Genomic DNA, 13260 nt, shown 5'->3' with positions numbered 1-13260 from the left:
ACCTTAATCCTTTACAGCAATTGCCAGACTCTTTGATTAGTCAGTCACTCATTTGAGTTGGTTGAAATGTTTTGGAATGGATATTTCTGTCATTTGTTGGTTCATACATTTTGATCTACTTTTGTCTATTTTCATCCAATTCAGCTATGGATTGTCAGATCCAGCTGGATGCAGCCTTAGCACCGATTCTGAAGCTCTTCAATTCCAGTGCTCTTACTCCTCCCCTACCCATAATTCTCTGAACTCGACCTCAGAACCTCAGATCTTGTTTACCACCTGAAGAATTCGGCCATGTTGATGACGTCTTGCAGTCTCTGTATCCTTTACAGTGTTTTATTTGCTGTTTTCTATAATAGCATTCACTCCTCCTTCTACTGAGAGAAATTTTTCTGTCTAGTTAGCTTTTTGGAATAGGTTTAGAGTTTAACTTCAGAATTAGGCTTGTAGTTAGGTTTAGTCATACAGTGTGTTGTCATTTTTTCATATTATAGATGTGTAATGTTCATTAGGGTATTTATAGAATATATATATATATATATATATATATATATATATATATATATATATTAAATATATATTTATATATGTATCTACTTGATCTGGTCGACATTTCAGAATGTCGACATTCATATGGCCAAGACCATATGATCGACATTCGAAATGTTGACCATACAAGTAAAAAATAAAAAACACAAAAAAACTTATCTTCACGCCGCTAGCAGGGGGGCTATGCCCCCCTTTCCCCCCCCCCCGAACTTAAATATACCAACTCTGAGATCACACTACAGTGCAGACGATGGAACTCTTTCCATTCCGCACTGTATGGAGGTGCTGGTTCCACATGATCGACATTTTTTGGTCGATTCATTTTTTGGTGTGTGTGTGTGTGTGTGTGTGTGTGTGTGTGTGTGTGTGTGTGTGTGTGTGTGTGTGTGTGTGCATGCGAGTGTGTATGCATGTTTGTGTGTGTATTTGTTTCCTAGCATTAGAAATTGTAATGGCTGACAGCCAGGGATTTAAGAAATGCACTGAGTGTGATCACAAGCTCCCTCCCCAGGAGCAATGCTAACAGCGTGCTTACTGTTTGGGCACTGCCGATCTTGACATGCAGTGTCAGGGCAGTGCTCCATTCAGCTCCTGGGCTGCACAAACTAGGAGAGAAAAGTTAATTGTGAAAGGTCTTCTCCCCCGCCCCCCCAGACAGGGTCTGCTGTACATTACACTTCTTCCACTGCCTACTCTCCTGCAAACAAAAACAAGAGGCCCAGGGATATGCAGAAAAAAAATGAGAACGAGAAAGAAAACATTAAGCAAAAAGATAGAGAAAAAAATGATGAAGGAAAAGGAGAAATCAGACATGGAAAAATTTCGAAAGTGCTCCCTGGATCCAGTTTAGATCCCAAGGTAACTTAATGTTTTGAGTCAACAGTTCCTCAGATCTGGCCATCATCTTCTCAGTGCTGATTTTCCCCAGACCCGATCAGTCTGAGCTCACTGATCCTCCAAGAATGAAGGTACTCGAGACCCTTTCCGGTGGTGTTGTCAACTCGGTCATCCAGAAACCTGACCGAACAAGTTGTCGACAGGAAGAGGAAGATGATGAAATTCCTTAGAACACAAATTCAGCTCAGGGTTCTCTTGGTACTGCCTTCTGGGAAGCTGTTGAGTGTTGGGCCAGCTACCTCTCCTCCTCTTTTTTGTTTGGTCCTGGTTTGCCCTTCGGACCCGGCTATCTTGGATCTGATCTGTCCCAGAACAACTTTGCTGGAGCCAACAGTACATGTTACTTTGACTCCAACAGTTTCTGTTCCTCTTTTGGCTCCGATATGTTTTGATCCAAAAGAGACTTAAAGCCTAAGCTTTGGGCTATGGCTCTAGGGGATGTTTTAACATACAAGTTGTTGGAACTGTCTCTCTAGCTCAGCTCTTAATAGCTTGATAATGAGATTGGCCTTAGGATTGAGACCACTTCGTTCTGAGGCTTCCTTTCTGTCTGGGAACTGGAGGGTTCCAGTGGAGCTGATGGTATCTTCAGCCTTCAAGGCTTTTGAGTGGGTCCTTTCTATTCCAAGAGGGAAGATGCATCCAACCAGTTTGGTTTCTTCTGAACCCCAGCAAGAATCAGCTTCTATTTCCCATCACCCTGTCAGAGAGGGACAGTTGGTTCCACAGGCTTCTTAGGCTACATGCTACATTAGCTCCCTTTGTGATTCTGAACTTTCCAATCCCCCTGGAACTTGTTCACAGGAAAAAGGATGTGCAAGTAGAATCACTTAGACCTTTCTCCAGAGTCTTTCACAGAAAACACAGACTTTGATGAATGTGAAGGCTCTCATAGATCCCCCTCTAAAGATGTAATCTTTGGGGAGACCCTCGAATTGATGAAACAGAGAGGGGGATGGTCCACTGGCAACCCTTCTCCAGATGAGTCTGTGTTCCTGGAAATCTTTGGTTCTAGCTCAACTTCATTACAGGTAGTGCCACCTGTTGACCCACTGATTTATTTGATGGCTCAGTGGGCATGAAAGGACCCTGACTTGGTGGAACCCGTCTCCAAGAAACCTGATAGGATTTTGGCAGCACCTAAAGACTGAAAACAATGAAGTAAAGGTCAACTAGTGGATGCAGTGGCAGTAGCCACAAAGAGGGAACTATCTGAAGAAAGTTCTTCTGCCCATCCACCTAACAGGGAGTCTAGGGCTATGGACAAGTTTGTGAAATGTTCGTATGCTTCAGTGATTTTTGCATTTAGAGTACTGAATTATCTATCCCATGTTACCAGATTTCAGGCAGACCTCACCAGGGAGATTTCCAAATGTCCCTCAGGTAACCTGCCTGTGTATATTCAGAAGATGCTGGACTCCTGGCTTTCTATCCTCTCATCTTCTTCCAGTGTAGCCAGGTGACAGTGTTCCTAATGCAGCTGATGGCATATCAGCAGGCATTGGCATTACCATCCGTCAGCACACCTGGATGTCTCTGTGTGATTTTGTGGAAAGCTTTAAGACTTCCTTTGTTAATACCCCTGTTGATGGGTCCACCTTATCTGTACCAAAAGTGAAAGACACACTGACCCGGAGCCAATAAGATGGTAAGACTTACTCTGCAGAGGGAATCCACTTTTCCACCCCTGAAAGAGCCTATTCTAGGAATCAGAAGGGTGGAAAAAAGATATGGTTCTGAAAGTCACAGAACTCTTATCAAGACAATCCTGGTGACAGACCTTCTTGTGGCAAAAGAGGAGGTGGTAACAATGAACATCGCCCTAGAGGCAGAGGTGGACTGCATAAACAGGGCTTTTATAGTCCCTTTACTGACAAGCTCTTCCAGTGTCCTTGAAGGTTGCCCAATGACTGCACTCTATGCAATCTGGAGGCTGTCGGGGAGTACTTATCTCTGCACCAAGCCTGGCAAAACATAATTACAGATTCTTGGGTGCTAAACATAATTTTCAGGGCTATTGCATACAACTTTCCTTCCCCCTATCAAGAAGAAGAAAGTTCCCAGTGTTCCACCCAGTCAGTCTGAACCTGCAGCAGTAGACATTTCTGAACTGCTAGAAAAAGAGTTATCTAACCAGTCCCTGAAGGCCAGTTAGAGTTTGGAGTCTACTCAAAGTTCCTTTCAGAACCCAAGAAAATGGGAGACCTCAGACCCATCTTGAATATGAGCCATTTAAATCAGTATGTCAGACAAAATTCTGGATGGTCACACACTAGTCAATTTTACCTCTGCTGAGGAAGGATGATTGGATGTGCTCTGTAGATCTCAAGGAGGCCTACTATCATGTGAAGATAGAGACTCGTTCAAGGAGATTTTTCCATTTCCAGCTGGGAGTCCGTCATTATCAATTCAGAGCACTGCCATTCGGTCTCTCCAGAGCCCCCAGGGTATTCAACAAGAAGATGACAGAAGTAGCAGTGTGTCTGCGCATGATAGGGATCCATGTTTTCCCAAATCTCAAAGATAGGCTGCTAACTGCTACCTCCAATAACCTGTTATTGAACCATTGGGACCTTTTGCTCCATCTAATGCAAGACCTAGGGATTGCAGTCAGTTTAACCAAAAGTCATCTTATCCCTACTCAACAGAGTTTATCAAATGCCACCTGGATTGAAGTGTGCATTTCACCAGACTTCCCCACTCCAGGGTACTCTCCCTGCACCTCACAGCTGCTCGGGTTCTGCATCATTGTCCATCTCTTTGGACTAATGGCATCTACCATCTTCATGGTACTGTTAGCTAGATTTTACATTAGAGTGTTTTAGTAGACTTTAGAGGTGCAATGGGCCCAAATATATCATACACCTCATGCCAATATTTGACTCTCTCAAATTTGGAGGCTATACCCGCGGTAGTGGTGCTGCGGTAGCGTTGTCACCTCACAGCAAGACGTTGTTGCGTTTGATTCTCAGCTAGAGCGTCTTCTGTGTGGAGGCATGCGTGAATGGGTGTGCCTTCGTTGAAGGTTGTGCGTCAGGGCTGGTAACTCGGCACATAAAAATCCTACCAAACATTAGTGTACCGGCGTTCCGCTGTGGCCACCCCTAACCGGGATAAGCCGAAAGGCACAACAACAACATAGCTTGGTGGATAAAATCAGTGACAGAAGGACATCCATTCTTTGTTTCCCCCTGTGGCTGTACTGACCATGTATGCATCTATCTTAGGGTTGGAGCATTTCAAATTGAATACGATCCAAGGTGTTTGGTCACATGCAGAGGTCAACCATCACATCAGTGTCCTGGAGATGAGGGCAGTCTTCCTAGCAGTGCATGCAGTTCAGGATGTCCTCCTCAGGGGTGTGATATCTGTATAGACAGACAGTATGTTGGTGATTTGGTACATCAGCAAACAGGAAGGAACACACTCCTATCCCCTGTGTCGAGAAGCCAATGAGTCTGGCAATGGATGATGTCTTCTCACCGCTTTCCAATAGCAATGCATATCCCAGGCCTGTCCAGTGTACTGGCAAACAAATTAAACAGAACTATATTAATGCCTCATGAGTGATCCCTCAACCCAGCAGTGACAACTTTAATTTTCAGTTGCTGGGCTTAACCTTGCTGTGACCAGTTTGCATCCTACAATCAAGTAACAGGGTTCTTGTTGCCACAGGTGAAAACACAGGCATCAGTCAACCATCAAAGGGTGTAATCTGTTACATCTATGAGACCATGTAATAAAAATAACTGTTTTATTAGCAATTAGTTAAGCCCTTTCATCCTCATTATTCAGGACTTCATTAGAACCAATGCAGACAGTAAAATCAGTTGATTAAATACAAACTAGATGTGTCAAATGATTGTGATTGTTATTAAAAAACACCATTTCTGTAAAGTCATAAATTTTCCCATCAAATAGATATTATTAAAAATTCCATTCAGTTACACATTAGTGAAATATATATGTATTTGGATTAATTTGAAACTTCATATTATATTTTTATAATTTTGCTGCTCTCATCTGTAGTACAGAATTAATAGACACTTTATTTGTATTTCCAGGCTTAAAATGAGCAAGTGTCTATTAATTTAGTACTAAAGATGACAGCAGCATAAAATAATGTGTAATTGAATGGAATTTTTTTTAACAATAAAACAATTCTTTTTAATTATTTGCTTCTTGGGTTGCACAGATATACAGGCTTTGTTATGGTTACCTGTTCGCATCCTACCTAAACAAGTGCAAAGGTTACTTTGCCCTGATCTCTCCACAGGGATAATTACTGAGGGAAATTCTAGTCCACAATTGGCCCCCATGTCTCCTTTATGCCTTTCCTTTATTGCCTTTGATAACCATATTCATCCAGAAAGCAAGAACATGCAAGGCCAAGGTGATCCTCATTGTCCCTTTCTGTCCTTGACAAATTTGGTTTCCCTTCCTGTAGCCTATACTAGTACATCCCCATGGATTTTGGACAGTTATCCAGTCCTATTAACACATCTGTCCAGATTGCCTTCTTCTGTCCAGAAAACCATGAAGTTGACTGCTTGGTTCCTCCAGTTCTGATGTTAGCCAGAGATGCCAGGCTTCCTGCTTTGGTTGTTCAGATGATATCAGCCTCTCAAAAACTTTCCACAATGAAAATCTGCAATAGCAAATGGAAGAGCTTCTCCATCTGGGCTATATCACGGGGTTTAAATCCCTTCTCTGCCCCTATTCCTTCTGTTCTAGAATTTCTGTCAGAACATTTCCACAACAACGCCAGTTATTCTACTATCAAAGTACAAATGTCGGCTATCTCAGCTTTTCAAATTGGTCAGAATGACAACTCTGTGGCTTCCATATAAGTCTCTGAGGCCTTCTTGAAGAGAACCTTTCTTCTATGGCTACCTGTCAGAGAGTAGGTACCTCCATGGGACATTACCATTATGTTACAGGCATTCAACCACATTTTGAACTGGCAGCATCAGTCGATTTGAAGTTTCTTTCTTGGAAAACAAGGATAGAGATTCTCCATCTGGGATATATCAAGGGGTTTCAGTCTCTTGTCTGCCTCTATTCCATCCTTTCTAGAACTCTTTGTTAGCGTAGTGTCACCTGGATCTTGTTCAAACTTTTCCACAATGGCTGCAGTTATTTTGCTGTCAAAGTGCAAATGTCTCCTTTCTTCTACAGCCAGCTATCAGAGATCTGGTACCTCCGTGGGACATTACCATTATGTTACAGGTATTCAACCAGCTTTTGAACCAGCAGCATCAGTCAATATGAAGTTTCTCTCTTGGAAAACAATTTTTCTGGTGGCAGTTACTTCAGCCAAGGGGATTTCAGAGATGCAAGCACCTTCCTGCAATCTCCCATATTTGGTCTTTCACAAATATAGAGTTTCTTTAAGAACTAATGAAGCTTTCCTTCCTAAGATGGTATCTGAAACTAATTTAAATCAGTCAATAAACCTCAGTCATTTTCCAAGGTTCTCAAACAGAGGTGAATACATCCTACATATGTTGGACGTTCATCACCAACTTAGGTTCTATCTTCGTAGGACCAAACCATTCAGGAAGTCAGATCAGTTGTGTATGGCATTCTCAAAATCTAAATTGGGCAAAACAGTGACTAAGGTTCCTCTGTCTAGATGGTTATCTGAATACATTTCTTTCGTTTACAATAAAAAGGGAGTGTCTTTGCAATCTAAACCTTAGGCTCATTCCACAAGGGCAATGGCAGCTTCAACAGGCTTTGCCAGTAGACTACCTTTTTTCAAAGATTCAGAGAAACTTTATTGTCATTTAGGACCACACAAGTGCAGCCTAAACAAAGTTGCAAATGTCAGCTCATGAGAGAAATGCAGTGCAAATAACATAAATACAGCGGTATCAGAGAGTAACATAAGAAAGAAAAACAACACTTATGACATGCAAGAGGTAGTTCACATTGCATAAACACATTCAATATTCATTATCCAATGATAAATAATAAATAAATACGCACCACCAAACCCCTTCACCGTTATGGTAGAGAATATATAGAGACTAGTGAATAGCAGCTGTTTAGTTACTGTATTACACTTGTTAACCTTAGACGTGACTTAGTATAGTCATCGTATTGCATAATAGTAATACTGGCAGTAATTGCTCAGAGGAGCGAGGAGCAGATTAAATGAATAAAAAAAGAGACTTCAGTGTATCAGGTATTATGGTTGGTGACCGAGTTAGTAAGTCTCAGAGCTGTAGGATACAAACTGTTCCTGAATCTGGATGTCCTACAGTGGAAGCTGTGGTACCTCCTTCCAGATGCAAGTTGTGAGAACCAGTTTTGGCCAGATGGGTCGAATCAGCTAGTATTTCATGTATTACTTTTCTTGCTCTTGTAAAGGTTTGCGCCCAAGATTTTCTCAGCCACCCTCATCACCCTCTGTAATTTCTTCTTCTCAGCAACTGTGCAGTTGCTGAACCATGCAATGAAGTTGCTAATGATGATGCCCTCAATAGCTCCCCTGTAGAAAGTGGTAAGGGCAGGCAGTGAGAACCTGGTCTTTTTGAGCCTTCTCAGGAGCTGAAGCCTCTGTTGAGCCTTCTTAACTATATGGTTGGTATTAACAGTCCAGGAGAGATCATCTGAGATGCGAAGGCCCAGGAGCCTGGTTGTTTTGACTTTCTGTACTATCTCCCCTTTGATAGTAAATGGTTGGTGAACTGTTGTCTTTCTCCTGAAGTCCATAATAATTTCTTTGGCCTTATTAACATTCAGGTCCAGATTGTTCCTGCCACACCAGGCAATCAAAGTGTTCACCTCATCCCTGTAGGTATGTTCATCCCCACCACTAATGAGACCCACAACTGTGGTATTATCAGCAAATTTTATAATATGGTCTGAGTTAGGTTTTGCAGTACAGTCATGGATGAGGATGATGAAGAGCAAGGGGCTGTGCACCCAATGTTGGGGAACACCAGTATTTAGGACTATGCATTGAGAGGTATTGTTTCCAGTGCATGTCCATTGGGGTCTATTTATGGGGACCTTTTGATGATATTTGTGCACTGGCTACTTGGACAATGGTTCACACCTTTGTATCTCATTACAGGCTGGATGAACTATCTAGATTATGTTCGTCTTTTGGTTCCACCATCTTCAGGAATATTGTTCCATAATAACACCTAGCTTGAAAATCTGTCCCATAGTTGAATCTGATGAAAATAGACAACATTAGGTATGAAAGTGAGGTACTTACTATAACAATAGATCCATGTTGTCTGATTTTCATCTGGTTCAACTTCCCTCCCACCTGCCTCCTTCCAAATTGATACAAGTGTGCTTCTGGTGACCAAGTTGTCCCTGACTTACCCTGTCTGTGACCAGTCATCACTGTTTTTCCCATAACCCCACCATTTTTCCTATATTCGTGATTTAGTCTTGAATAGGGGCTATATGAGTAATATCCACACACATCAGTTTAGATATGAAAATTTTATCTTTATGGGGGCAAACTTAATTGAGGTACTGAGGTGAAGTTTAGGGAATTATGGGTAGGAGAGGAGTCAGAGCATTGGAACCGAAGAGCTTCAGAATTGGTGCCAAGTCTGGATCTGACGACCTTTAGCTGAAGAGGATAAAAATCAGTCAATATGAATCTATCATGGCAATTACGTAACTTTTGTTTTCACTACTTATTGAAGATAAATGCTCAAAACTACAAGTTTACAATGCACTCTAATAAATGTTGATCCATTTAACAATACATTAACTCAGGAGGATGAATCAGATAGCACATGCATTAATGCATGGTCTTAAAAATGCATGCAGGGAGCCCTTGGTCTTTAAACAGCTCTGGGAATAAGGTACACTTCATCCGCCACTGGCCAAGTGCATTTTCAGTGAATGTGAGCTTTAAGGGAAGAGAAGTTTACTGCTGCTCATGCTAAATCTGTTTTCAGTGTGCAGCTGTTTTGTTTAGCATCAGTGTCTGTGCTATAAAATTTGAAAGCAGTGTTAGTAGCTCCACAGGTGACATACTTGCCTTTAGTACAGAAAGCTGTTTGTTCTACTTTCACAGCATGTAGATGGATTTCTGGCACTGCAGTACAGTAGAAGGGTGCTGCATTCCTGAGAGTGTCTTCCTTCAGATGAGATGTTAAGTTGATGCCCCATTTGCTTGTGTTGGTGGTAGGTGCTGTGAGACCTTTTACATCCACCTGAGTCATTGAAAAGGGTAGGAAGACCTTTATTTAGCACACACAAAACCATTATTTACATATTTACAAAATGTGGATATTTCCAGACACATTGATACACATTTCATTTTTTTTAACAATTTATCATTTTCTTGTAATGTCCTAGTTGTTGTTGTTCTGTAATTGACCCCCACTCTATCTTCCACAACCATAATCTAATTTTTCACAACTCCATTTGCCATTAAACAAATTTCATTCAGTCTTTTATTCCAAATAACCCATATTACATAAAATAAATTCTTATCTACCCTTCTCACATTTTTTCTTCTTGTTCTTATAATATCTGTAACATAATAATATTCGTGTCTATATTGTTTGGCATTAATATGCTTAAAAACATTTTCGTCAGACAACTTTTTCCAGAGTTTCACAACTCTTTCACATTTCAAAAAAACATGATCCGTTGACTCCTCCTCCCCAGAAAATAAACTCACTCAACTTTTTTGTATATGGCATATTCACATTTACTGGTAACTTATTTATTACTAGTCTCCATTGGAAACCCTGACACTATATTATCTTGGTACACCACTTTTTCTTTACTTTAATGTCTTTAATCACTTCTTCTGGTAAATATTCCCATGGATTTATGTAATAATATTGTTTCAACACATTATTATACTACATCCTTCTACCTTTCTGTATATCATCAATTTTTATTTTCCTTGTTAGTATTTTTTCTTGTACTTTTTAATTTACAATTTTTTTTACTTATCCTCATAACCTACCATGAATTGTTGTACTTTCATTCTATTCCTTTACCCACTTTAATACTCTATATACGTTTAAAGAAGCAGAATGAACAACTGGATTTAGTAACCACAACCCCCTCCCCTTTATCTTCACTTATATACAACATACTTCTTTTTCACTGGTGTTAATCTTGAACCCCATATGAAAGAAAACACCAGTTGCACAATTATCTTTTCATATTTTCTGTGATCATATAATCATTTCTCATATATGCATTTTTCCCATCAATACAGAATTCACCAGTTAAACCTTTTTCCCGAGTGCTAATCTATACATCCTCTACAGAACACATATTTATTTCATTTCTTTTATAAGACTCTCCCATTATATCATTACTACATAATTTTCCCAAATTGTATCCCTAGTAAAGACGCTTCTTTAATTGATAAATACACACACCCCAAATTTTACCTCATCAACCAAACCTTACTTTTATCCTTATTTGAGGTCATTCCCCTTTCCTTTAAACATCTATTCAGACAAACCACCACTTCCATCAGTCATATTTTGTTCTTAGCAACTACAACTACATCATCTGTGTATGTCAGAACTACTAGAATGAGTACCTCCTTTTGCATCATATGTCTAGCATCTTTTATTTTATAAACCACGTCACTCACTATTATGTTCATTACCAATAAAAATAATATTAAACTCATGGGACATCCTTGTCTTATATCACACTTCATGCATATTTCTGTACTCATCCACCCATTCACTAACACTGTCACTGTTATTTTGATATGCTAACATACACACAGTCCTAATTCTGTTGCCTATTCCATACTTCTTAACATCCCAGAAGGTACCATAGCTCACTGTATCAAATGCCTTGCTAATATCACCTACTATGAGTTTCACACATCCTCCATTTTATTTCTCTCAAAACCAATAATAACTACTATCTCTTCCCTTTCATACTATAATTACTTTCTTCCATAATATCTTTCATCCTTCTTTCCATTATCCTCTGTATTATTCTCATAAAAGATTTATAATCTGTGTTGTTTAGTGTGATGGGTCTCCAGTTTTTATTTCATTTTTGTCTTTTTTCCATATAAATTTTAATATCTCACTACAAAGCTATTCATAAACCTTTCCTTCAAGCATTCATTCAGTGTGTGTGTGTCTTTAGGCTTTTCCCGGTTAGGGGTCGCCACAGCGGAACTCCAGTCCACTAATGATTGGCAGTTGATTTTTACGTGCCAAGTTGCCAGCCCTGACGCACAACCTTCAACGAAGGTACGGCCATTCACACATCTCCACGCAGAAGACGCTCTAGCTGAGAGTCGAACTGGACAGCGTCTTACTGTGAGGCGACAACGCTACCACAGCACCACCACCGCGGTACATTTACAAAATACTGCCTTTGCCAGTCCATTAATTTTTTGTACATTCTATATCCTATATCATCTGGGCCTGATATTAAATCGACATTTACTTTTCTAAGTTCTTCATAAAATTCACTAATAATTTATTTTTCAAATTCTTCCTTAACTTATTGTAGATTTTTTTTTTAATTACTATTCTTTATTATTTTCCTTCTTGCTACTCTTGTACATATTTTCCACATGCTTTACTACAATACTTCATAATTTGCTCGTATTCTTTTTACTGATCCTTTTACATTTTTTATTTTCCTCATTATAGTTAATATCCTATAAAAAAACAAAATGGAAAAAAGGGCCAAACCAACACTTCAAGTAACTGTTTAATAGAATAAATAAAATAAAATAAAAACTGAGCACTTTTGTCTACATTCAAATATACATAGACTTCATCAGAGTGATTGTGTCTACCATTGATGATGCTGTTAAATACAAAAGGACAACCAATCACAGAGAAGGCAGTGCATATTGCAGGATGATGTCATGAACACTGATTAGATGGGAATTGTAGTATATTGTGTATATGAATAATGTGTGGGTAAAATTCATTATTACAAAAACCCATTACAAAGTTAAAATTTTAAATATATAACTATAAATATTGTAATAAATACATGAGTAAATACTAAAATTACAATGAAAAAGGAATGTGTGTGTTGTCAAACAGCTGAAGTACAATTTTCTAAAATCATTCCACTATTAGTGTTTATAAATACTTAGAAAGTTATTTATTCTATTAAATGGCTGGTTGCAGTGTTGGTTTGATCCTTTTCCATTATAGCTAATATCCACCTTTACTAATTTACCCAAATACGTAGATTAATCTTCCATTCTCGTTTGTAAATAATACCTCTGACTAAACAGTTATGCATTTCTTTTTCTATATCATAGTACTCTCTTGTATTATTCTCTAAATTCTCTAATACATTTTTGTAAATTTCCTTTACTTCACTTTCTCTTCCTTTCTTACATCATCATGCCATTGGAAAAAAAACACTTTTTATACTTCTGTTTAAATTCAGTCTAGCATTCAGATCAGTTTTTATAGAAGTCCTTTGAGGTTACATGATCCCTCCATAACTGCAGTACTTCTCACTGCCCAAATTCATCCCATAATTTCTGATATTTTTCTTTTTATTCCCTTTCCTATTTTAATATATTCCCGTTTTCCATAACCTCCATCCATATTGCTAAATGGTCTGAAAAATCCATCACAACTGTATCACCATCTACTTCCCCCAAGCCCTGCAGTAATAAATACAAAATAATCAGTTTCAGATTTAAGTGTCCCCCACTTCTGTAAGTCCATTGACTTTTTTCCAAACAACTAACTTACCACATTTTTATCACTTCCTGTATTTGTGTAGATCATTCTCATTCTATTTAAATTTTCGCCTTGAATCATAATAAGTCCCCTGCAATTATAACTTTCATGTTAACCACCA

The 13260-nt window shown here is 39.1% G+C and overlaps 1 protein-coding gene and 1 long non-coding RNA gene across 5 annotated transcripts in view; one reads left to right on the top strand and one right to left on the bottom strand.

The window, feature by feature from the left end:
- Nucleotides 1-13260, top strand: part of SCN8A (sodium voltage-gated channel alpha subunit 8) — a 1580263-nt gene that overhangs the window by 1364069 nt on the left and 202934 nt on the right. The window lies entirely within an intron of this gene.
- The window catches only part of LOC122811533, a 228476-nt gene continuing 224676 nt past the window's right edge, over nt 9461-13260 (bottom strand). Inside the window, exon 2 of the long non-coding RNA XR_006366266.1 lies at nt 9461-9635. This is a non-coding gene — a long non-coding RNA (uncharacterized LOC122811533). The remainder of the gene's footprint in view (nt 9636-13260) is intronic.

Source organism: Protopterus annectens, chromosome 9.part0, assembly GCF_019279795.1.
Source record: "Protopterus annectens isolate FY-2018-M chromosome 9.part0, PAN1.0, whole genome shotgun sequence".
Classification (NCBI taxonomy): Eukaryota; Metazoa; Chordata; order Ceratodontiformes; family Protopteridae; genus Protopterus; species Protopterus annectens.
Note: the sequence above shows the minus strand (reverse complement) of the source record. Positions and strands in the feature narration are given on the sequence as shown.